The sequence below is a fragment of the Pristiophorus japonicus genome, chromosome 10, assembly GCF_044704955.1.
Source record: "Pristiophorus japonicus isolate sPriJap1 chromosome 10, sPriJap1.hap1, whole genome shotgun sequence".
NCBI lineage: Eukaryota > Metazoa > Chordata > Chondrichthyes > Pristiophoridae > Pristiophorus > Pristiophorus japonicus.
This window is the reverse complement of record NC_091986.1, coordinates 161,060,672-161,088,023: the sequence shown is the minus strand read 5'-3', so window position 1 is coordinate 161,088,023 and position 27,352 is coordinate 161,060,672. Positions and strand designations below refer to the sequence as shown.

Sequence of the window (27,352 nt, the reverse complement as noted above, 5' to 3'; positions counted from 1 at the left end):
CAGTTAGGTAGTCAAGAAACTAAACTGTAAACTGTTACTTAAATACAAATTTAATTAAATAGAACAAGGTCGTATCGGGATGACAGGACAGGTGGTGTGCCATAACTGCAGCATGTGGGAGTTTGTGGAGAGCATTGTGATCTCGGACAATCATGTTTGCAGTAAGTGCATCTTGAGGAACTTCAGCTCAGAGTTGAGCTGGAGTCTGAGGTGCAGACATTGCGGGGCATCAGGGAAGGGGAGAGTTACCTAGACACTTTGATCCAGGAGGCAGTCATACCCCTTTGGTTAGATCATGGTACAGGTCTGGTTAGGAAGGTGTGACTGCAACTCAGACAGGTTAGGGGACCCCAGCTGCACTGCTGGAGGAGCCTCAGCATTTGTTCTTATCCAACAGGTATGAGGTTCTTGCTGCCTGTGTGGATGAGGGAAAAGCCTGCAGGATGGATGAGCAAGCTGACAATTGCACCATGGTGCAGGAGGCCATTCAAGTGGGGGGAGCGAAAGGGAATGTAGTTGTGGTAGGGGACAGTATAGATGGATATTGTTCTCTGCAGCTGTGACCGGGAGTTCCTAAGTTTGTGTTGTATGCCAGGGTTAAAGACATTTCCTCGTGGCTGGAGAACTTGGATCGGGAAGGGAGGGATCCAGTTGTCGTGTCCACTTAAGAACCAACAACATAGGTAGAACTAGGAATGAGGTTCTGCTGAGAGTTTGAGGAATTGGGGTCCAAATTATAATGCAGTGTTTCAAAGGTAATAATCTCTGGATTATTACCTGAGCCATGCGCCAATTGGCATAGGGATAAGCAGATTAGAAGGTTAAATATGTGGCTCAAAGAGTGGTGTGGGAGGCAACGTTTTTGCTTCGTGGGGCACTGACACCAGCACTGTGGAAAGAGGGAGCTGTTCCGTTGGGATGGGCTGGAACCAGTGTCCTAGCGAATTGAATAACTAGGCGGTAGATAGGGTTTTAAACTAATTAAGGACGGTGGGGGGGTGATGGTGGGAGGATTCAGGAAAGAGTAAATATAAATGCTGCAAGAGAAATGTCAAGGCTCTAGAGCAGAGCAGAGATTTGGTTTAAAAAAAAATAAGCAGAGTGGGTCATGAAGGGACAGAGTAATAAAGGTACAAGGGCATTAGTGACTAAGGTGACATCAGGGAAAAATAGAAAAAAGTCAAAGTTAAAGGCACTATATCTGAATGCACGAAGCATTCGCAACAAAATAGATGAATTAATAGAACAGACAGAAATTAACGACCCAGAAATTGTGGTTGGAGGCTTCTCGCAGGCAGATGCCTCATACCCCCAAAAATTTCTACAAACGTACAAGGTGGTTCTGGAGGTTCGGAGGCTTGCGGACCTGGGCCTCTACGCAAATACCTTCATAGAGGCACACGCATCCCAGGGGCGTAAGGATCTCATACGCATCACTGGGATCACGTGAGCTGGCCCAACCTATCCGAGTAAGGGGATCCCCATTCATACTTGTGAGTTCTGTATATATGTTTGAATATATATTTCGTATGAATAGGAATACCCCCAAAAAACTTGTTTAAAAAAAAATCACCTATTTCAAATGAATAAAAATGGAATTTAATGAATTACTTAAAACAAAAATTAAATTTTTTGAAAAATTTTAAAAGATCTCAAAATAAACTTGCCTTACAGGACTTTAAATGTTTAAATAATTTTTTTGAATGTATTTTTCTATACTTTTAAAATCTTGCACTAATAAAAGCAGGTCTTGCGCCTGCTTTTTTCAGTTGCAAGAATTTGAAGGATATTCGCTGGCAGGAGTTGGACACGCGGAGACCCTTTACTTTTGGACGCGGTGGATCTGTCAAGCGGATTCTTGACAGATCAAGTTCCGGGTTTAGGCGCATGCGTGTCGCATACCTAAAGCCAGAACTTGCGTGGCCTTTAGGGGCGCATGTGGACCTTGTACGCGCCCGTAGGGGCCGCAAATTCAGGCCCCTAATAGCCATTACGGAGACCTAGTTGCAAAATGACTATGGTTGGGAACTAAATATTCCAGGATACTAAACTTTTAGAAGCGATAAGCAAAATGGAAATGGAGCAGGGGTAGCCCCGATGATGAAAGATGGGATAAGGACAGTAGAGAGAAAGGGGAACTACAGGCATCAGTAGTAAGGAAACTGCTAGAATCTATTATTGACGGGGTAACATGGCACTTAGAAAATAAATAGGATGGGCAGAGTCAACACGGAGTTATGAAAGGGAAATCACGGTTGACAAATCTGTTGGAGTTTTTTGAGGTTGTAACTTGCAGAATAGATAAGGGGGAACCAGTGGATGTGGTGTATTTGGATTTTCAGAAGGCATTCAATAAGGTGCCACACAAGGTTATAAACAAAATTAGGGATCATGGGATTAAGGGTAATCTTCTAGCATGGATGGAGGATTGGTTAACGGGCAGAAAACAGAGTGTAGGAATAAACGGGTCATTTTCGGGTTGGCAGGCTGTAACTAATGAAGTACCGCAAGGATCAGTGCTTGGGCCTCAGCTATTCTTAATCTATATCAGTAATTTGGATGAGGGGATCAAATGTAATATATCCAATATATCGGGGAGAGGAAGTAAATTTAAGATCCTCAGCAAATGAATGAAGGGAGGGGTTCGGAGTAATTTGTTTACACAATTATTAGGACACAATGCTGTTCCTGGAACAGTGGTGAAAGTAGAATCCATAATAGTTTTTAAAAAGAAAGTGGATAATTATTTGAAAAAGGGAAGAAAGTTAAAGCGTATGAAAAATGGCGGGGTAATCAGACTATGCTATAAAGTTTTTTGATTCTATAATGATGGTAGCAGGGTGAGCTTATCTATGCAGACAAACAATTTGCCTGTATGAAAATTCACCTGTGGTGAGATTACTGCATGTGAATTATTTTCAAGTATGTAAATTAACTTGCTTATAATTTACGTTTATGTAATTGATTCTGCTGATTATTTTAGAAGCAATCAAGCTAGTAGTGTTCATTTGGATAGTGCCACAATGTTCTTGGTCATGAGGGCACAGCTACAGTCTGCAGCATCTCGATGTGGGCCGGGGCAGTCCGGCCTAGCTGGCTGTATGCACGAACATGAGCACTGGTGGAGTGGGTGGCATGGGAGTAGGTGCCTCTCCCATGGAGCCAAAGCCACTTTCCTGGGATGGCGTCTTAGCACATCGATGGCTCTGCACAAGAACAAAGTATAGGAGTTAGGTGATGATTTGGAAGCCCATGTCAGCAGTGTCCCCCAAAGCCAAGATTGCAGCCGTCTGAGCTTCCAGCACAGCACAGAAAGCTGTCAGCAGATGCTCCATGACGGGGCCACCACTGTGGTGTTGATGGAGCTGAGCACTCTGTCCATGTTGGACAGAATGGTCTCTATGCTCTGCGTGAAACCTTGACACAAATTGGAGCTGGACTCCTCCATGCTTTGCGACATTGTGCACAAGCTCACTGTCAGGCTGCACAGTGCACCTAGAATTTTATGGCGTATGCCCCTCCGCCCTCTTCAGTAGGATCAGCCCTCGAAGTCAGCTCCTGAGTCTGCTGTAGCATAGCTAGGATGCGATCTCTTCCTCCGGCAAGCTGGCACCTGTGGCCTCCTATTCTACCCCCGCCCTAGCTCCTGCGCCCTTGTACCTGCCAATTCACCGCATGAAGGCACCTCCTGTAACCAAGTCTCTAAAATACAAGTGATGCCAGTATCTCAGATGGTGCTTGTGAGGGTGAGATCAGGTAACAGTGCACCTTCTATAGGTTGGCCTCCACTGGCATGGGCTTCCACAGCTTCAGTACCTGAAATGAAAGAGAAGGATGTGGCTTAGCTTTTAATGTGAAGGGAGAGCAGAGAGAGATAAATGGCTTGTGAAAATATCTGCAGTTTTTCATGCAGTGTGTAGGATATGATGGAAGTAATGCGGGGAAAAAAAAGAGGATACAGTATCAAGAAACCCTATGCAACGTCTCCTCCACTATTGCCAGTCACAATAGCTGTGACTCTCTCCCCTTGCCCATGTTATCTTTGAGGAGGGAGTGGGCATGCAGATAGGCTCTTTTATCTCTGCTGTCAGCTTCTTGGTGAAGTTTCCCCTACAAGAAAGAAAGGCATGTGTTAGTGAAAGGTGGGTGGGGTGGCTTGACCCATCCACCTCCACGGAGGTGTGTGGGGGACCTGACCCATCCACCTCCATGGCACGAACCTGGTATTGCAGTACTTCCAGGAACGGTGCAGTGGCTCCAGGCCTTTTGGCTAAGAGCATTGGCGCAGAGTGATCCTTGAATGGGCCCAAGGTGACCTCTGGCGTTTGTGATTTGACAAAGAATTGGAACGATTGGCTACGAATTTCAAAAAAAAAAAAAAAATGTGTTAGTGAAAGTCTTGAGGTTTTTAAGAGAATGTGTCTACCATGGTGGAATAGCTGGTATGCAATCTTGTCAGATGGTAGGTGTGCAGAAATGAGGGTAGGAAGAGTGTGAGGAAAAGGTGGTGTAGTGAAATGTGGTGCAATGATTGTTGGAGTGAGGGGAGTATTGTGGATAGCGAGGCTATAAGTTGTTGAGGTGTGAGCAGTATTCTAACCTTGACAACTCTAGTGAGGTCATTTAACTTTTCACAGCATTGTAGCCATGTCTTTGGTGTTAAGCTGCTGACATTCACATGCTCTGCGACCTCTTCACACTGTCAGCTGACTTCATGGCCGGAAGGCTAGCTGCCCCCTAAGGGGAGGAAGATATCCTTCCTTCTCTCCACTACCTCCAACACAGCATTGGAGAACCTGGGTGCCCTGTCTGTACCTCCTCTAGCCATCTTTTAAAATCTGTGTAGTCTCCCTGTTGTCTTCAGCCAGAGTGCACCTCCCTTTCAAGAGGTGCTGACTGCCTTTACATGGTGTCAGAGATGCTTGATATCTGGCCCCCCAGAGGAATGCAGCCAATGAGTAGCGCGGATAATGCTGGTTGCACGCCTGAGTAATTGTTTGTAATCGGCAGGCAGCATGAATATTATGTGCTGCCTGAGTCAACCCTAATGGAGGCATGCAGTGTGCGCTCCGCTCAAGTGGGCGCGATTGAATTTCTAGGCCTATGTCCTCAATATATTATAAATGAGCTCCAGCTATGCGTTCCAATGGCATTTGCTCAGCGGACATACAAGAGATTTCATTGGCTGCTTACCTGTCTGATTTTCTTGTTGGATGAATTCTCCACCATTGGCAAACCCAAACAGTGCTAGTTATTGATCTAAATTTGCATATTGTAATCTCTTGTCCCCGGAAGAAGGCAGTATAGCAACAAAAATAATGGTTGAGAGTATCTGCTGATAAGTCAACCTTTTGAGAGAGGTGTAATAATCTAAAATATATTGTGTGCTACGGTTGTCTGCATTGTGGTCACAAGATCATAATGAATTTAGATTTCTATAAATGAGCAAGATTCTAAAGTGACATCATCATCTCATCTTTCAGAAACTGGCGATACTTGGCTGTTAACAAATGCATTTTACATTTGACTTTAGTGCCACACCACAGAACTACATGTGTAGAATCTCACCGGTTGTTATATTTTGTTCATCTATTTTAGAAAGAACAAAACTAATACTGTTCTTCAATTGGTTTTTTTTCAGTAGCACTTGGCATAATAGTTAAACATCTGAATGTAGAGATTGAAGTTGGGTCTCCAAGATGCAGGAGTTTGGAGAGTGATCAGGCAAATGATCTAGCATTAAGGCTGTCTTGAATCAGTTATATTTAAGAAATGAAGTATAGTAGCGGTTTCTTAAATTATTGGTCCTACTGACTTGAGTGCTAGATTTCCATTTATAATGTATCAAGAGTGCAACTGCAATTTAAAAATGCACAAGTCTGGAGCTTCATGTTTGTAGTTTGATGGATCTGTGAACAGTCGAGGAAAGCATTCTGAAACTTGATTTTGTTTTGCCCTCTGCTGGTTGTTTTTGTTATATCATCCTTATTTCATGAAAATGAAATGCATTTTGCTATGGAAACACTGCCTCACACTGTTGCCATTGAGATGACATAAATGTTCATTATTATTAAATTACAACGATACTATTTGGTGGTTACAAATACATTGCATTGATGATTCATAATTAATTGAATGTGATTTGGGTTTGGAAAATGTATCCTATTTCATTCACTCCATTGACAATAGAATAATGCTCAATTTCAATATTAAATTCGAACAACCATTCTATGTCATTCAAGGCACAATGTAAAATTCTGATTCAAGTAGAAATTTGTTCTTAATTATTTATATTCAAATTGTACAGCTCACTGATTATGGGATCAATTTTCGCCAGTGATTTGCGCCGTTTTTTTGGCGCAGGTTGCTTTTTTTTTGGCCTAAGTTATTTAAAAAAAAAGCTATCCAAGTTTCCCCGATCAATTTGCACCAGCATAACTCAGTTATGATTTTTTTTAGGTACGTTTTCTCAGCCAAACGAGGCATAACCTGCCCCCCCGTGCCAATTCTGGCCAGTTAAGCAAGTTTGGCCAGCTGAGAGTTACTCCAGTTCTTAGGCCAGCGTATTGTGGGCTCACAATCTCCTAGTAAAGGATCCCCTTAGAATGAGTGATCATAGCATGGTTGAATTTCAAATTCAGATGGATGGTGAGAAAGTTGGATCTCAAACCAGCATACTAAGCTTAAATAAAGTAGACTATGAAGGTATGAGGGCAGAGTTGGCTAAAGTGAACTGGGAAAATAGATCGAAATGTAGGACGATTGATGAACAGTGGCGTACATTTAAGGAGATATTTTACAACTCTCTCAAAATATATTCCAGTGAGGAGAAAAGGGTGTAAAAGAAAAGATAGCCATCCATGGCTAACTAAAGGATAGTATCCAATTAAAAACAAGGGCATACAATATGGCCAAAACTAGTGGGAGGACAGAAGATTGGGAAGCATTTAAAAGCCAACCAAGAATAACTAAAAAAATGATTAAGAAAGGGAAGATAGACTAGCATGAAATACAAAAACAGATAGCTAGATTTTCTATAAGTATATAAAAAAGGAAAAGAGTGGCTAAAGTAAATGTTGGTCCCTTAGAGGACGAGAACGGGGAATTAGTAATGGGGAACATGGAGATGGCAGAAACTCTAAACAAATATTTTAAGAACATAAGAACATAAATAGGAGTCGGCCATACGGCCCCTCGAGCCTGCTCCACCATTTAATATGATCAAGGCTGATCTGATCATGGACTCTCAGCTCCACTTCCCTGCCCGCTCCCCATAATCCCTTATTCCCTTATCGTTTAAGAAACTGTCTATTTCTGTCTTAAATGTATTCAATGTCCCAGCTTCCACAGCTCTCTGAGGCAGCGAATTCCACAGATCCACAACCCTCAGAAGAAATTTCTCCTCATCCCAGTTTTAAATGGGCGGCACCCTTATTCTAAGATTATGCCCTCTGGTTCTAGTCTCCCCTATCAGAGGAAACATCCTCTCTGCATCCACCTTGTCAAGCCCCCTCATAATCTTATGCGTTTCGATAAGATCACCTCTCATTCTTCTGAATTCCAATGAGTCGAGGCCCAACCTACTCAACCTTTCCTCATAAGTCAACCCCCTCATCTCTGGAATCAACCTTGTGAAACTTCTCTGAACTGCCTCCAAAGCAAGTATATCCTTTTGTAAATGTGGAAACCAAAACTGCACGCAGTATTCCAGGTGTGGCCTCACCAATACCCTGTACAACCGTAGCAAGACTTTCTTGCTTTTATACTCCATCCCCTTTGCAGTAAAGGCCAAGATTCCATTGGCCTTCCTGATCACTTGCTGTACCTGCATACTAACCTTTTGTATTTCATGCACAAGTACCCCCAGATCCCACAGTACTGCAGCATTTTGCAATCTTTCGACATTTAAATAATCACTTGCACTTTGATTTTTTTTTTCTGCCAAAGTGCATGACCTCACACTTTCCAACATTCTACTCCATCGGCCAAATTTTTGCCCACTCACTTAGCCTGTCTATGTCCTTTTGCAGATTTTTTGTGGGTCCTCCTCACACATTGCTTTTCCTCCCATCTTTGTATCATCAGCAAACTTAGCTACGTTACACTCAGTCCCTTCTTCCAAGTCGTTAATATAGTCCCAGCACTGATCCCTGCGGCACCCCACTGGTTACTGATTGCCAACCCGAGAATGAACCATTTATCCTGACTCTGTTTTCTGTTCGTTAGCCAATCCTCTATCCATGCTAATATATTACCCCCAACCCTGTGAACTTTTATCTTGTCCACTATCCCTGCCACTACTTCTCTTAAGACCCTAAGATGCAAGCCATCAGGTCCAGGGGATTTATCTGCCTTTAGTCCCATTATCTCACCTTTTATTTGGCACCTTGTCAAATGCCTTCTGGAAGTCCAAATACACCACATCCACTGGTTCCCCTTTATCTACCCTGTTCGTTACATCCTCAAAGAATTCTAGCAAATTTGCCAACCATGACTTCCCCTTCATAAATCCAAGCTGAATCTGCGTGACCGAAATTTGCTTTTCCAAATGTCCTGCAACTGCTTCTTTAATAATGGACTCCAACATCTTCTCAACTACAGATGTTGAGGTTCTTTTTTAAATAGGGGCGTAACATTTGCAGTTTTCCAATCTGCAGGGACCTGCCCAGAATCCAGGGACTTTTGGTAAATTGCAACCAATGCATCCACTATCCCTGCCGCTACTTCTCATAAGACCCGAGGATGCAAGCCAACAGGTCCAGGGGATTTATCTGCCTTTAGTCCCATTATCTCATTGAGTACCACCTCCTTAGTGATTGTGATTGTGTTAAGTTCCTCCCTCCTATAGCCCCTTGTTTGGGATATTGTTAGTGTCCTCTACCGAAAGACTGATACAATATTTCACAACTCTCATCACTATACAATCACAATCACTAAGGAGGTGGTACCCAGTGATAATGGGACTAAAGGCAGATAAATCCCCTGGACCTGTTGGCTTGCATCCTTGGGTCTTAAGAGAAGTAGTAGCAGGGATAGTGGATGCATTGGTTGCAATTTACCAAAAGTCCCTGGATTCTGGGGAGGTCCCAGCAGGTGGAAAACTGCAAATGTAACGCCCCTATTTAAAAAAGGAGGCAGACAAAAAGCAGGAAACTATAGACCAGTTAGCCTAACATCTGTGGTTGGGAAAATGTTGGAGTCCATTATTAAAGAAGCAGTAGCAGGATATTTGGAAAAGCCTAATTCGATCAGGCAGAGTCAGCATGGATTTATGAGGAGGAAGTCATGTTTGGCAAATTTGCTAAAATTCTTTGAGGATGTAACGAACAGGGTGGATAAAGGGGAACCAGTAGATGTGGTGTATTTGGACTTCCAGAAGGCATTGGACAAGGTGCCACATAAAAGGTTACTGCACAAGATAAAAGTTCACAGGGTTGGGGGTAATATATTAGCATGGATAGAGAATTGGCTAACGAACAGAAAACAGAGAGTCGGGATAAATAGTTCATTATTAGGTTGCCAATCAGTAACCAGTGGGGTGCTGCAGGGATCAGTGCTGGGACCCCAACTATTTACAATCTATATTAATGACTTGTAAGAAGGGACTGAGTGTAACGTATCCAAGTTTGCGGACGATACAAAGATGGGAGGAAAAGCAATGTGTGAGGAGGACACAAAAAATCTGCAAAAGGACATCGACAGGCTAAGTGAATGGGCAAAAATTTGACATTGAGTAGAATGTTGGAAAGTGTGAGGTTATGCATTTAGGCAGAAAAAAAATCAAAGAGCAAGATATTAGTTAAATGGAGAAAAATTGCAAGTGCTGCAGTACAGCGGGACCTGGGAGTACTTGTGCATGAAACACAAAAGTATAGTATGCAGGTACAGCAAGTGCTCAGGAAGTCGAATGGAATCTTGGCCTTTATTGCAAAGAGGATGGAGTATGAAAGCAGGGAAGTCTTGCTGCAGTTATACAGGGTATTGGTGAGGCCACACCTGGAATACTGCGTGCAGTTTTGGTTTCCATATTTACGAAAGGATATACTTGCTTTGGAGACAGTTCAGAAAAGGTTTCATTAGGTTGATTCTGGAGATGAGGGGGTTGACTTATGAGGAAAGGTTGAGTAGGTTGGGCCTCTACTCATTGGAATTCAGAAGAATGAGAGTTGATCTTATCGAACGTATAAGATTATGAGGTGGCTTGACAAGGTGGATGTAGAGAGGATGTTTCCACTGATGGGGGAGACGAGAACTAGGGGGCATAATCTTAGAACAAGGGGCCGCCCATTTAAAACTGAGATGAGTAATTTCTTCTCGGAGGCTTATAAATCTGTGGAATTCGCTGCCTCAGAGAGCTATGGAAGCCGGGACATTGAATAAATTTAAGACTGCGATAGACAGTTTTTTAACCGATAAGGGGTTATGGGAACCGGGCAGGGAAGTGGACCTGAGTCCATGATCGGATCAGCCATGATCGTATTAAATGGCAAAGCAAGCTCTAGGGGCTGTATGGCCTACTCCTGCCCCTATTTCTTATGTTCCTATGTATGTAGCCTCTGTAGAAAAACCTTCTGGTGAGTTAAGGAAATTGGCGCAGGTAAGTGCAGCAGATGCCCGGACAGCAGCAGCAAGAGAGGTTAGAGAGAGGGTGGGGAAGCCTTTCAGGTATAGTTAGGTGCGGGGACCTGGAGGGAGGAAGCCATTTGGCCTGGGATAGGTGCAGGGTAGCGGACCAGGAGGTCATTCGGCCTGGGATAGGTGCGGGGGAGCGGACCGGGCGGCCATTCGGCCTGGGATAGGTGCGGGAGAGCGGACTGGGCGGCCATTCGGCTTGGGATAGGTGCGGGGAAGTGGACCGGACCGGGAGGCCACTCAGCCAGGGCTAGGTGCGGGACCGGGAGGCCACTCGGCCAGGGCTAGGTGCGGGGGAGTGGATCGGGAGGCCACTCGGCCAGGGCTAGGTGCGGGGGAGTGGATCGGGAGGCCACTCGGCCAGGGCTAGGTGCGGGGGAGTGGTTCGGGAGGCCACTCGGCCAGGGCTAGGTGCGGGGGAGTGGTTCGGGAGGCCACTCGGCCAGGGCTAGGTGCGGGGGAGTGGATCGGGAGGCCACTCGGCCAGGGCTAGGTGCGGGACTGGCAGGCAGGAGGCCACTCAGCCAGGGCTAGGTGCGGGGGATGCAGACCTGGAGGCCACTCGGCCTGGGATAGGATCGGGGATCGGCACCAGCATCGGGTGTGGGGGGGGGGGGGGGGGCGGACTTTAATAATTTTAATGGAGGTAATTTTCTGCGATGTATTTGTGCTTGTAAAGTTGCTGCAATGTATTTTAAGCTACTTGTGTAGTTGCTGCAATGTATTTTAATGTGCTTGTGCAGGTTGCGAGCTTGGCTGTATGTTTCACTTTCTAGCCTCAGCCCACATTGTGTCCCTGATTACTGTGGCAACCTGATCTTTTTGGCGCAGATCAAGGCTCCACCCCCAAAACTAAAGGACAGGCTAGGCTGCGCCAAAATGATTAAATCAAACCGGGAAACTTGGAACATTTTTTTAGGGAGTACTTGGGCCCCCAAAAAATCAGGCGTAACTTTTCAACTATGCCAAAAAAAAAGCTTTGGGGAAAATTGATCCCTATATCTGTCAATTCACACACTTAACAGCATTTTTGTAAAAGATTTTGAAAAAAAAATAACCTTTTATATTTGCCAGATATACATAGATGTGTAATTCATGGTTTATATACAAAATCATAAAGCACCTACATATATAAAGATCCTATTTTGTAAATAGTTTTAATATTTTAATTCGGTTACAGTGCAAATATTTAAACTAAGGAGAAAATCAGTCGGGGCTTCTGTTCCTGATGGTTGTTCTTGCTGGAAAATGACAATTTTTGAATATTAGATGAGAAGAAACACTGAGCTTCATTGTTAGCCCATTGTTAAGTAGCCTACCAAAACTCAATGTCAAGGCTCACAGATGAAGAATGACTACTTGGATGAGGTACTGGATAACAGTCATGGCTATGGAACTGTACCCTAGTTTATCAATGCAGTCAAGAAAACAGCATAGTTAAAAAGTATTAAAATTGGTTAAAGAACCTAGTTATTACCAGTTTATCTCTTTTCTCTGGAAAGCTGGTTGGTTGTTTACCAGGGTGTGGTTGTAATATATTGCTTTTCCCTGTGTTATGGTTTGGACTTTTTCCAAGCCTGTTTGTTTTGTTTTCAGATCTTGCAATAGAACTAAAAATATTGAGAATTCTTCAGTATATATTTCAGACCTGAAGGTAGAGCTGTCCATCAACCAGGGGAGCATACTACTGCTTAGGATGACTGATGAGTAGATTATCCAGCTCTCAATACTTTGACCAAGTGCAACTTAATTAAGATCGAGGAAAAGTCTTGTGCCTTACTAATTTGCAGATCAAGCCACCTGGCCCGCAAACAACTAGGCTTCACTATATTTTGATATTTGGTCAAGAAGACAGCATCCATTTCTAGTTATCTCAAAATTGTACGAATAAAATACAGAAACTTTTCTATTTGCCACACTATACTGGCTCTGATGATGATGCTTCTTGTTGGAATATAGTTCCATGAACACTGACAACCTACGGTATCTTTAATTCGTAATGTACAGCACCAGTAGATTTCAGCGAGTTGTTTGACATTGAAAGGCAGCACAGCCTCATTTGATCCAGTTCTCATCTGATGCTCACATGTAAGTGTACTTATACCAAGGCTTGCTGGATAGTGATTGGGAGCAAGAACTCTGTAGCCTTGCAATCCATTACTACAACAACAATAATATACATTTATATAGCACCTTTAACATAATAAAACATCCCAAGGCACTTCACAGTAGCGTTATCAAACAAAATTTGGCAGTGAGCCACATTAGGAGATAATAGGACAGATGACCAAAAGCCTGGTCAAAGAGGTAGGTTTTAAGGAGTGTCTTAAAGGAGGAATGAGAGGCAGAGGAACATGGGAACAGGAGTAGGCCATTTAGCACCTTGATCCTGTTCTGCCATTCCATAAAATCATGGCTGATCTGTGCCCTAACTCCATATAACTGCCTTTGCCCCATACCCCTTACTACATTTGGTTTACAAAAATCTATCAATCTTAGATTTAAAATTAACAGTTGATCCAGTATCAATTACCATTTGCGGACGAGAGTTCTAAACTTCTACCACCCTTTGTGCGTAGAAGTCTTTCCTAATTTCATTCCTGAAATGTCTGGTTCTAATTTTTAGACTATGCTCCCTAGACTTCCCAATGTGGAAATAGTTTCTCTCTATCGACCCTATTTGTTCATAGAAACATAGAAACGTAGAAAATAGGTGCAGGAGTAGGCCACTCTGCCCTTCGAGCCTGCACCACCATTCAATAAGATCATGGCTGATCATTCCCACAGTACCCCTTTCCTGCTTTCTCTCCATACCCCTTGATCCCTTTAGCCGTAAGGGCCATATCTAACTCCCTCTTGAATATATCCAATGAACTGGCATCAACAACTCTCTGCGGCAGGGAATTCCACAAGTTAACAAGTTTTCTGAGTAAAGAAATTTCTCCTCATCTCAGTCCTAAATGGCCTACCCCCTATCCTAAGACTGTGTCCCCTGGTTCTGGACTTCTCCAACATCGGGAACATTCTACCCGCATCTAACCTGTCCCTTCCCGAATCTTATGTTTCTATGAGATCCCCTCTCATCCTTCTAAACTCCAATGTATAAAGGCCCAGTTGATGCAGTCTCTCCTCATGTCAGTCCTGTCATCCCGGGAATCAGTCTGGTGAACCTTCGCTGTACTTCCTCAATAGCAAGAACGTCCTTCCTCCGATTAGGAGACCAAAACTGAACACAATATTCCAGGTGAGGCCTCACCAAGGCCCTACACAACTGCAGTAAGACCTCCCTGCTCCTATACTGAAATCCCTTAGTTATGAAGGTCAACACATCATTTGCCGCCTTCACCGCCTGCTGCACCTGTATGCCAACTATCAAAGACTGATGAACCGTTGCACCTCCCCTTTTCCTAATCTGCCGCCATTCAGATAATAATCTCTCTTTGCGTTTTTGCCCCCAAAGTGGAAAACCTCACATTTATCCACATTATACTGCATCTGCCATGCATTTTCCCACTCACCTAACCTGTCCAAGTCATCCTGCAGCCTCCTAGCGTCCCCTTCACAGCTCACACCGCCACCCAATTTAGTGTCATCTGCAAACTTGGAGATAGTACACTCAATTCCTTCATCTAAATCGTTGATGTATATTGTAAAGAGCTGGGGTCCCAGCACTGAGCCCTGCGGCACTCCACTAGTCACTGCCTGCCATACAGAAAAGGACTCGTTTATCCCGACTCTCTGTCCTGTCTGCCAACCAGTTCTCTCACCATGTCAGTGTATTACTCCCAATACCATATGCTTTGATTTTGCACACCAATCTCTTGTGTGGGACCTTGTCAAAAGCCTTTTGAAAGTCTAAATACACCACATCCACTGATACTCCCTTGTCCACTCTACTAGTGACATCCTCAAAAAATTCCAGAAGATTTGTCAAGCATGATTTCCCCTTCATAAATCCATGCTGACTTGGACCGATCTTGTCCACTACTTTCCAAATGCGCTGCTATTTTATCTTTAATAATTGATTCCAACATTTTCCCCACTACTGATGTCAGGCTAACCGGTCTATAATTACCCGCTTTCTCTCTCCCTCCTTTTTTTAAAAGTGGTGTTACATTAGCTACCCTCCAGTCCATAGGAGCTGATCTAGAGTCGATAGACTGTTGGAAAATGATCACCAATGCATCCACTATTTCTAGGGCCACTTCCTTAAGTACTCTGGGATGCTGACTATCAGGTCCCGGGAATTTATCGGCCTTCAATCCCATCAATTTCCCTAACACAATTTCCTACCGAATAAGGATATCCTTCCGTTCCTCCTTCTCACTAGACCGTCGGTCCCCTAGTACTTCCGGAAGGTTATTTGTGTCTTCCTTCGTGAAGACAGACCCAAAGTATTTGTTCAATTGGTCTGCCATTTCTTTGTTCCCCATTATAAATTCTCCTGAATCCGACTGCAGGGGACCTACGTTTGTCTTTATTAATCTTTTTCTCTTCACATATCTGTAGAAGCTTTTGCAGTCAGTTTTTATGTTCCTGGCAAGCTTCTTCTCGTACTCTCTTTTCCCCCTCTTAATTAAACCCTTTGTCCTCCTCTGCTGAATTCTAAATTTCTCCCAGTCCTCAGGTTTGTTTCTTTTTCTGGCCAATTTATATGCCTTTTCCTTGGATTTAACACTATCCTTAATTTCCCTTGTTAGCCATGGTTGAGCCACCTTCCCCGTTTTATTTTTACTCCCCTTAATAGCTTGAAAACATCGATCAGATCACACCTTAACCTTCTAAATTCCAGGGAATACAACCCTATTTTGTGTAGTATTGCCTTGTAATTTAACCCCTAGAGCTCAAGGTATCATTCTGCTAAACCTGCATTGCACTCCCTCCAGGCCGATATATCCTTCCGAAGGTGTGGTGCCCAGAACTGCTCACAGTACTCCAGGTGTAGTCTAACCAGGGCTTTGTATAGCTGTAGCATAACTTCTACCCCATTGTGTTCTAGTGCTGTGGATATAAAGGCCAGCATTCCATTAGCCTTTTTGATTATTTTCTGTACCTGTTCATGACATTTATATACCTATCTATCTACGTGGACCCCCAAGTCTCTTTGGACCTCCACTCTTTTTAGTTTATCACCATTTAGAAAGTACCCTGTTCTCTCTTTTTTAGGTTCAAAGTGGATGGCCTTGTGTTTGCCGACATTGAAATCCATTTGCCATAGTTTTGCCCATTCACTTAATGTTTAATATCTCTTTATAATTTTATGTTTTCAGTTTCGCTGCCTATCGTTGTGTCATTGGCAAATTTGGATATGTGGATTTCTATTCCATCATCTAAGTTGTTAAGAAATAGAAAATATTTGAGGCCCCAACACAGACCTCTGTGGGACACCACTGGTCACATCCTGATAATTGGTGTACCTGCCCATTATCCCTACTCTCTGTCTCCTGCCACTCAACACATTTCCGAACCAGGTCAATAATTTGCCTTTATTCCACGGGATTCAACCTTAGTTACCAGCCACTTATGAGGAACTTTTATAAATGCCTTCAGGAAGCTCATAAATAACATCTATAGATATTGCCTTGTCCACTACTTTAGTCACCGCTTCAAAAAGTTCAATCAGGTTCATCAGAATATAACATAAGAAATAGGAGCAGGAGTAGGCCATTTGGCCCCTCGAGCCTGCTCCGCCATTTAGTAAGATCATGGCTGATCTGATCATGGACTCAGTTCCACTTCCCTGCCCACTCCCCATAACCCTTTACTCCCTTATCACTCAAAAATCTGTCTATCTCCGCCTTAAATATATTCAATGACCCAGCCTCCACAGCTCTCTGGGGCAGAGAATTCCATAGATTTACAACCCTCGAGAAAAGACATTTCTCCTCATCTCCGTTTTTAAATGGGCGGCCCCTTATTCTAAAACTATGTCCCTAGTTTTAGTTTCTCCTATGAGTGCAAATATCCTCTCTGCATCCACCTTGTCGAGCCCCCGCATTATCTTTTATATGTTTTGACAAGATCATCTCTCATTTTTCTGAACTCCAATGAGTATAGGCCCTACTCAACCTACTCAACCTATCCTCATAAGTTAAACCCTCATCTCCGGAATCAATCTAGTGAACCTTCTCTGAACAGCCTCCAATGCCAGTATATCCTTCCTTAAATACGGAGACCAAAATTGTATGCAGTAGTCCAGGTATGGCCTCACCAATACCCTGTACAGTTGTAGCAGGACTTCTCTACTTTTATACTCTATCCCCCTTGCAATAAAGGCCAACATTCCATTTATCTTCCTGATTACTTGCTGTACCTGCTTACTAACTTTTTGTGTTTCATGCACAAAGACCCCCAGGTCCCTCTGTACTGCCCATTTGTAATTTTTCTCCATTTAAATTATAATTTGCTTTTCTATTATTTCTGCCAAAGTGGATAACCTCACATTTTCCCACTCCATCTGCCAAATGTTTGCCCACTCACTTAGCCTGTCTTTTTCCCTTTACAGATTTTTTGTGTCCTCCTCACAATTTGCTTTCCCACCCATCTTTATCATCAGCAAACTTGGCTACATTACACTCGGTCCCTTCATCCAAGTCATTAATATAGATTGTAAATGATTGACGCCCCAGCACCGATCCCTGCGGCACCCCACTAGTCACTGTTTGCCAACCGGAAAATTACCCATTTATCCCGACTCTGTTTTCTGTTAGTTAGCCAATCCTCTATCCATGCTAATATATTACCCCCAACCCCATGAGCTTTAATCTTGTGCAGTAACCTCTTATGTGGCACCTGATCGAATACCTTCTGTAAATCCAAATGCACCACGTCCATTAGTGCCCCCTTATCCACCCTGCGTGTTACATCCTCAAAAAACTCCAGCAAATTTGTCAAACGTGATTTTCGTTTCATAAAACCATGCTGACTCTGCTTGATTGAATTATGCTTTTCCAAATGTCCCGCTACTGCTTCCTTAATAATGGACTCCAGCATTTTCCCAACAATAGATGTTGGGCTATCTGGTCTATAGTTTCCTGCATTTTGTCTGCCTCCTTTTTTTTAAAAATAGGGACGTTACATTTGCAGTTTTCCAATCTGCTGGGACCACCCCAGAATCCAGCGAATTTTGGTAGATTGCAACCAATGCATCCACTATCTCTGCAGCCACTTCTCAAGACGCTAGGATGCAAGGCATCAGGCATGACCTACCTTTCACAAATCCATGCTGGCTCTGACTGATCAGCTGATGTTTTATGTTGTTTCTTACCTCCTTTAGTCGTCCATGGCTGGGTGTTTTTTGGCAAGTAGAGCTCTTGCCCCTCAGGCGTATAAACTGGTTGTGTATCACATTATATTCCTTTTTGAACACCTCCCACTGATCTTCTGTCGTTTTACCCATGAACAGATTTACCCAGTTTACTATGGCTGGTCTCTGTCTCATCGCATTGAAGTCAGCCTTACCTAAATCTAGAATCTTAGTAGCTGCTTCGCGCTTCTCCTTTTAAACACTACGTTGAACTCGATCATGTTATGATTGCTATTAGATAAATGTTCATGCACTGTTAGGCTGTTATCTAAATTTGGCTCATTACTCATTACTAAACTTAATATGGCATGCCCCCTTGTTGGTTCTAGGACACACTGTTGCAGAAAAATATCCTGGACACAGTCAAGAAATTCACTATCTTTCTGACATGTGCGAGCCTGCTTATCCCAATCTATATGAAAGTTAAAGTCCCCCATTAAAACCACTCTGCCGTTGCTACATGCTTGTCTAATCTCTGCCTTTATACAATCTACCACTTAACTGCTGCTACCAGGGGATCTATACACAACTCCCACTGCAGTCTTAAATCCTGTCCTATTCCTTAAATCTACCCATGAAAACTCCACTGCCTGCTTACCTCTCACTATATCCTCTTTTATCATGGATGTGATTTCATCCTTAATCACTAAGGCAACTCTTCCACCTCTATCATTTTCTCTATCTTTCCTGTAGCTATTATAACCTGGTATATTTAGTTCCTAGTCCTGACTGTCTTGCAGCCATGTCTCAATAAATACCAACCATGTCATACCATCTAAGTTGAATTTGCACCTGCAGTTCATTCACTTTATTCCTTGTACTTCGTATGTTTGTATAAAGAACGCTTATTTGGAACAAACACCCTTACCTGTCCTTCAGCTCTAATGTTTTACTCTCATGTTTCTTATTTCTCTTTCCTAGTTTAATCACTTTACATATTTTAATTTTCCTTTTACCTGAAGTGCCTAAAGCACAATTTCTGACAATTCTCTTCCCATTCACCAGTTTAAAGTCCTTGTGACCACCCTATTTATCCTTTCTGCTAGGACCCTGGTCCCAGCCTGGTTCCTTCCTGTCCCAATACTGGTGCCAGAGCCCCATGAAATGGAATTCTCCCACACCACTCCTTCAGCCACGTGTTCACCTCCGTAACCTGCTTATCCCTATGCCAATTTGCATGTGGCTAAGGTAATTATAACTCTTGAGGGGCATGTCCTTTAATTTAGCTCCTAATTCCTTGTACTCCCCAAACAGGACCTCTTACCTACTCTTCCCTATGTTTTTGGTCCCAACATATGGACCACAACGACTGGATCCTCCCCCTCCCTCTCCAATATCCTTTCAAGCTGGTTCGAGATTTCCCTCACCCTGGCACCAAGTAGGCAACATACCATGTGGGACTCATGATCTTGCTTACAAAGGATGCGATCTGTCCCCCTAATTATTGAATCCCCTACAACTACCACATATGCTTCCTCCTCCTCCTCCCCCCCCCCCCCCCACTTTGGACAGCCTCCTGCTCCAAGGTGCGACGGTGCATGTTCTAGCTGCCCTTCCGATAGTCTTTATCCTTATCCTCACAGGTAGAAAGTAAATTGTGAATAGGATCAGTTTCTGCGGATCCTTGTTCTCTATCTCAACTGGGTTCCCCTTACTCTACACAGGATCGGTCACACCAACCCCGTTCTGAACCTGCATCTCTAGACGAGGTGTTACCAAAGTCTGGTGCAAACTGTCCAGATAGTGCTCCCCTCCCTTGTGTGTTCCACTTGCAATCCAGCTCAATGATTCTGAACCAGAGAGATTTGAGACACAGACATCTACTGCAGATGTGTTTGCTCTGGACAGTCTTGCTGTCCACAAACTCCCACATAATGCAGTCCAGACACACAACCTGCTCTACCATCTTTTAATTGAGACTCCTCCATCACCATCTCTGGGTATGTCCTGCCCACTGGCAGGACAGACCCAGCCAAAGTGGCGGCACAGTCAGGGGGAGTGGCCCTGGGAGTCCTCAACATTGGCTCCAGACCCCATGAAGTCTCGTGGCATCAGGTCAAGCATGGGCAAGGAAACCTCCTGCTGATTACCACCACCTGCTCTCAGCTGATGAATCAGTATTCCTCTATGTTGAACACTACTTGGAAGAAGTACTCTGGGTGGGGGACTTCAATTTTCATCACCAAGAGCGGCTCGAAATCACCACTACCGGCCGAGTCCTGAAGGACATATCTGCCAGACTGGGCCTGCAGCAGGTGGTGAGAGAACCAACATGAGGGAAAAATCTACTGACCTCGTCATCACCAATCTATCTGTCGCAGATGCATCTGTCCACAATGACTGTGCGGTGTAGTAATCACCGCACAGTCATTGTGGAGATGAAGTCCTGCCTTCACACTGAAGACACCCTCCATTGCATTGTGTGGCACTCCCACCGTGCTAAATGGGATGGATTCAGAACAGATTTAGCAGCTCAAAACTGGGCATCCAAGAAGCGCTGTGGGCCATCAACAGCAGCTGAATTGTAATCCACCACAATCTGTAACTTCATGGCCCGGCATGTCCCTCATTCTACCATTACCATCAAGCCAGGGGACCAATCCTGGTTCAATGAGGAGTGTAGAAGAGCATGCCAGGAGCAGCACCAGGCGTACCTAAAAATGAGGTACCGACCTGGGGAAGCTGCGACACAGGACTACACGCAAGCTAAGCGATGATGGGGACCTCAGGAGGAGGCCGATATGGATCATCCATTCGGCACTTCTGGCTGAACATGGTAGCGGGAGCAGCATTTTATAAACTGAGAAAAGCAATCCCACAATCACCGGATCAGATCAAAGCTCTGCAGTCCTGCCACATCCAGTCGTGAATGGCGGTGGACAATTAAACAACGGGAGGAGGCGGCTCCATGAATATCCCCATCCTCAATGATGGCGAAGCCCAGCACGCAAGTGCAAAAGACAAGGCTGAAGCATTTGCTACCATGTTCAGCCAGAAGTGCCGAATGGATGATCCATATCTGCCTCCTCCTGAGGTCCCCATCATTGCAGAAGCCAGTCTTCAGCCAATTCAATTCACTCCACGTGATATCAAAAAGCGGCTGAGTGCACTGGATACAACAAAGACCATGGGCCCCGACAACATCCTAGCTGTCGTGCTTAAGACTTGTACTCCAGAACGAGCCGTGCCTCTAGCCAAGCCGTTGCAGTACAGCTTACAACATGATGACTATCCGACGATGTGGAAAACTGCCCAGGTATGTCTTGTCTACAAAAAGCAGGACCAATCCTATCTGGCCAATTACCACCCCATCAGTTTACTCTCAATCATCAGCAAAGTGATGGAAGGTGTTATCAAGCAGCACTTACTCACAATAACCTGCTCACTGATGCTCAGTTTGGGTTCCACAAGAACCACTCTGCTTCAGAACTCATTACAGCCTTTGTCCAAATATGGACAGAAGAGCTGAATTCCAGAGGTGAGGTGAGAGTGACTGTCCTTGACATCAAGGCAGCATTTGACCAAGTGTGGCATCAAGGAACCCTAGTAAAATTGAGGGCAATGGGAATCGGGGGGAAACTCTCCACTGGCTGTGGTTGTTGGAGGTCAATCATCCCAGCCCCAGGACATCGCTGTAGGAGTTCCTCAGGGTAGTGTCCTGGCCCAACCATCTTCAGCTGCTTCATCAATGATCTTCCCTCCATCATAAGGTCAGAAGTGGGGATGTTCGCTGGTGATTGTCATTCGCAACTCCTCAGAAAATGTATCCGTCCATGCCCGCATGCAGCAAGACCTGGACGACATTCAGACTTGGGCTGATAAGGGGCAAGTAACATTCGCGCCACACAAGTGCCAGGCAATGATCATCTCCAGCAAGCGAGAATCTAACCACCTCTCCTTGATATTCAACAGCATTACCAATGCCGAATTCCCCACTATCAATACCCTGGGGGTCACCATTGACCAGAAACTTAACTGGACCATCACCTACAAGTTCCCCTCCAAGTTGCACACCATTCTGACTTGAAAATATATCGCCGTTCCTTCATCGTCGCTGGGTCAAAATCCTGGAACTCCCTGCTGAATATCACTCTGGGAGTTCCTTCACCCCAAAAACTGCAGCGGTTCAAGGCGGCGGCTCACCACCACCTTCTTGAGGGCAATTAGGGATGGACAATAAATGCTGGCCTTGCCAGTGAAGCCCACATCCCAGAACAAATAAAGAAAAAAGCATTATTATTTATATCTAAAGATTTTTTAAACACACTGCTTGCACTAAGCACTAAAACACTTGGGGGTCGGGGGGGGGGGGGGGGGAAATTTTAAGTGCCTCTCTTTATTAAACTATTATCTAAACTTACCAGAAATAAACTTAAGGCTTTCCCCTGATCTGACCCAGAGATAGAAAAACACTAACCATCTACTCGCCAATTAGCTCCTTCCCTTGCAGTGATGCCATTTTAGGTGTTTTTACCTCACTCCCTAACCCTTGCACTCCCTCACCTCCGGGCTCTCTAATTCTGAACTTAAAGTGCTTGGATTCTACTGCTTCTCCCTTGGACTCCTTAGATTCTGTGGCTCCACTCTTCCTTTTGATTTGGATGTGAGAAACCGCCTTCCTCTTCTCCACCGAATTCCCACTACCACCAACTTCTTCCATTCTGTTTGTGATCCACTCCGATTGTGATTCACCCAGCTCTGTCTCTTAAGCTCTGTGTGAGAGGTTTAGGGATGGAATTTCAGAGCTTGGGGCCTTGGCAGCTGAAAATCATAGCTGGCAATGTGGAACGATTTAAAATAGGATATCTCAAGAGGTCAGAATTGGAGCGCAGAGATCTCGAGGGTTTTGGGCCGGAGGAGAGTACAGATATAGGGAGGGGCGTGGTCATGGAGGGATTTGAAAACAAAGATGAGAATTTTAAAATCGAAACATTGTTCAACCAGGAGCCAATGTAGGTCAGTGAGCACAGGGGTGATGAGTAAATTGGACTTGGCGCGAGTCAGCATATGAGCAGCAGAGTTTTTAATGAGCTGAAGTCTATGGAGGGTTGAACCAATGCAGGGAGACAGAGGGAAACAAAAAGGAGACAAAAGCAAAAGACAGAAAGGAGATGAGTAAAAGTGGAGGGCAGAGAAACCCAAGGCAAAAAAACAAAAAGGGCCACTGAATATAAAGGGGCGGCAGGAGGGGTCAAAACTAAAAATCATGGTTTAAAAACTAGGATTAAAACACTCTACCTAAACGCATGCAGCATTCGAAATAAAGTAAATGAGTTGACAGCACAAATCATTACAAATGGGTATGATTTGGTGGCCATTACAGAAACATGGTTGCAGGGTGGCCAAGACTGGGAATTAAACATACAGGGGTATCTGACGATTCGGAAGGATAGACAAGAAGGGAAAGGAGGTGGGGTAGCTCTGTTAATAAAGGATAATATCAGGGCAGCTGTGAGAGACGATATTGGCTCTAATGAACAAAACGTTGAATCATTGTGGGTGGAGATTAGAGATAGTAAGGGGAAAAAAATCACTGGTGGGCGTAGTTTATAGGCCCCCAAATAATAATGTCACGGTGGGGCGGGCAATAATCAAGGGAATAATGGAGGCATGTGAAAAAGGAACGGCAGTAGTCATGGGGGATTTTAACCTACATATCGATTGGTCAAATCAAATCGCACGGGGTAGCCTGGAGGAGGAATTCATAGAATGCATACGGGATTGTTTCTTAGAACAGTATGTTACAGAACCTACAAGGGAGCAAGCTATCTTCGATCTGGTCCTGTGTAATGAGACAGGAAAAATAAACGATCTCCTAGTAAAAGATCCTCTCGGAATGAGTGATCACAATATGGTTGAATTTGTAATACAGATTGAGGGTGAGGAAGTTGTGTCAGAAACGAGCGTACTATGCTTTAAAAAAAAAAAGGGGACTAGAGTGGGATGAGGGCAGAGTTGGCTAAAGTAGACTGGAAACACAGAATAAATGGTGGCACAATTGAGGAACAGTGGAGGACTTTTAAGGAGCTCTTTCATAGTGCGCAACAAAAATATATTCCAGTGAAAAAGAAGGGTAGTAAGAGAAGGGATAACCAGCTGTGGATAACCAAGGAAATAAAGGAGTGTATCAAATTAAAGAGCAATGCGTATAAGGTGGCCAAGGTTAGTGGGAAACTAGAAGATTGGGAACATTTTAAACAACAGCAAAGAATGACTAAAAAAGCAATAAAGAAAGGAAAGATCGATTCCGAAAGTAAACTTGCGCAAAACATAAAAACAGATAGTAAAAGCTTTTACCGATATATAAAACGGAAAAGAGTGACTAAGGTAAATGTTGGTCCCTTAGAAGATGAGAAGGGGGATTTAATAATGGGAAATGTGGAAATGGCTGAGCCCTTAAACAATTATTTTGCTTCGGTCTTCACAGTGGAAGACACAAAAACCATGCCAAAAATTGCTGGTCACAGGAATGTGAGAAGGGAGGACCTTGAGACAATCACTATCACTAGGGGGGTAGTGCTGGACAGGCTAATGGGACTCAAGGTAGACAAGTCCCCTGGTCCTGATGAAATGCATCCCAGGGTATTAAAAGAGATGGCGGAAGTTATAATCTACCAAAATTCTCTGGACTCTGGGGAGGTACCAGCGGATTGGAAAGCAGCTAATGTGTAACGCCTCTGTTTAAAAAAGGAGGTAGACAAAAGGCAGGTTAGTTTAACATCTGTAATGGGGAAAATGCTTGAAACTATCATTAAGGAAGAAATAGCGGGACATCTAGATAGGAATAGTGCAATCAAGCAGACGCAGCATGGATTCATGAAGGGGAAATCATGTTTAACTAATTTACTAGAATTCTTTGAGGATATAACGAGCATGGTGGATAGAGGTGTACCGATGGATATGGTGTATTTAGATTTCCAAAAGGCATTCGATAAGGTGCCACACAAAAGGTTACTGCAGAAGATAGAGATATGCGGAGTCAGAGGAAATGTATTAGCATGGATAGAGAATTGGCTGGCAAACAGAAAGCAGAGAGTCGGGATAAATGGGTCCTTTTATGGTTGGAAATCGGTGGCTAGTGGTGTGCCACAGGGATCGGTACTGGGGCCACAACTGTTTACAATATACATAGATGACCTGGAAGAGGGGACAGAGTGTAGTGTAACAAAATTTGCAGATGACACAAAGATTAGTGGGAAAGCGGGTTGTGTAGAGGACACAGAGAGGCTGCAAAGAGATTTGGATAGGTTAAGCGAATGGGCTAAGGTTTGGCAGATGGAATACAATGTCGGAAAGTGTGAGTTCATCCGCCTTGGGGGGGAAAAAAAGCAGTAAAAGGGAATATTATTTGAATGGGGAGAAATACAACATGCTGAGGTGCAGAGGGACCTGGGGGTCCTTGTGCATGAAACTCTTTTTGGAGTTTATCTGCAAAACAAAAAACATTAAACCGTGCCACCCGACCTGTAGAATCCCAAAAAGTTAGTTTGCAGGTGCAGCAGGTAATCAGGAAAGCGAATGGAATGTTGGCCTTCATTGCGAGAGGGATGGAGTACAAAAGCAGGGAGGTCCTGCTGCAACTGTGGGTATTGGTGAGGCCGCACCTGGAGTACTGCGTGCAGTTTTGGTCACCTTACTTAAGGAAGGATATACTAGCTTTGGAGGGGGTACAGAGACGATTCACTAGGCTGATTCCGGAGATGAGGGGGTTACCTTATGATGATAGATTGAGTAGACTGGGTCTTTACTCGTTGGAGTTCAGAAGGATGAGGGGTGATCTTATAGAAACATTTAAAATAATGAAAGGGATAAACAAGATAGAGGCAGAGGTTGTTTCCACTGGTCAGAGAGATTGGAACCAGGGGGAACAGCCTCAAAATACGGGGGAGCCAATTTAAAACTGAGTTGAGAAGGAATTTCTTCTCCCAGAGGGTTGTGAATCTGTGGAATTCTCTGCCCAAGGAAGCAGTTGAGGCAAGCTCATTGAATGTATTCAAGTCATAGATAGATTTTTAACCAATAAGGGAATTAAGGATTACGGGGAGCGGGCGGGTAAGTGGAGCTGAGTCCACGGCCAGATCAGCCATGATCTTGTTGAATGGCGGAGCGGGCTCGAGGGGCTAGATGGCCTACTCCCGTTCCTAATTCTTATGTTCTTATATTAAGATGGGAGGCACGCCAAGAGAGCATTGGAATAGAGTCAAGTCTAGAAGTAACAAATCAAAGGCATGGATGAAAGTTTCAGCAGTAGATGAGCGGTGGCAGGGTGGAGTCAGCAGATGTTACGGAAGTGGAAATATGTGGTCTTGGTGATGGCAAGGATATGTGGTTGGAAGATCATTCCAGGGTCAGATACAACACCAAGGTTGTGAACGGTCTGGTTCAGCCGCAGACAGTTGCCAGGGAAAAGGGATGGAGTCAGTGGTTAGCAAACAGAATCTGTGGTGAATGTTGGACAAGCAATCTGACAATTGAGACAGTGGAGGGATTGAGAGAAGTGTAGTGAGGTCGAGCTGGGTGTCGTCAGCATACATGTTTTGCAGTTCGTTAGATATATTCAAAAGGGAGTTAGATGTGACCCTTACGGTTAAAGGGATCAAGGGTTCTGGAGAGAAAGCAGGAATGGGGTACTGAAGTTGCATGATCAACCATAATCATATTGAATGGTGGTGCAGGCTCGAATGGCCGAATGGCCTACTCCTGCACTTACTTTCTATGTTTCTATGTGGAACTTGACATTGAGTTTTCGGATGATGCCGAGGGGTAGCGTGTAGACGAGAAATAGGAGGTAGCCAAGGATAAATTATCTGGGAACTCCAGAAGTAAAGGTGCGGGAGTGGGAAGAGAAGGCATTGCAGGTGATTCTCTGGCTACGACTGGCTAGATGAGAAAGGAACTAGGTGAGAGCAGTGTCACCCAGCTGGATGACAAAGGAGAGGCATTGGAGGAGGATAGTGTGATTAACAGTGCCAAAGGTGCAGTCTGGTCGAGAAGGACGAGGAGGGATAATTTACCACGGTCACAGTCACATAGAATGTCATTTGTAACTGAGTGCAGTTTCAGTACTGTGGCAGGGGCGGAAACCTGATTGGAGGGTTTCGGGAAAAATATGCATGGATTTGGGAGGTGACAACACGTTCAAGGACTTTGGAGAGGAAATGGAAGTTGGAGGTGGGGTGGTAGTTTGCAAAGACACAGGGGTCCAGGGTGTTTTTTTTTTAGGAGAGGGGTGCTGATGTTGGACTTGAAGGGGAGGGGGGCAGTACCTGAGGAGAGAGAATTGTTAACAATATCAGCTATCATGGAGGTCAGGCAGGGAAGGCGACTGGACTCAGCCCCTACAGTTCAAATAAGCTAACTCGGCACAGGAAACACAAAGGTTCCAATCAAAATGGATCTCAGTAAAAAGGAAAA

General features: G+C 44.2%; 1 protein-coding gene across 3 annotated transcripts in view; it reads left to right on the top strand.

Annotated features, from left to right (window-relative positions):
• The window catches only part of LOC139275163 (spermatogenesis-associated protein 13-like), a 365,108-nt gene that overhangs the window by 234,380 nt on the left and 103,376 nt on the right, over positions 1-27,352 (top strand). The window lies entirely within an intron of this gene.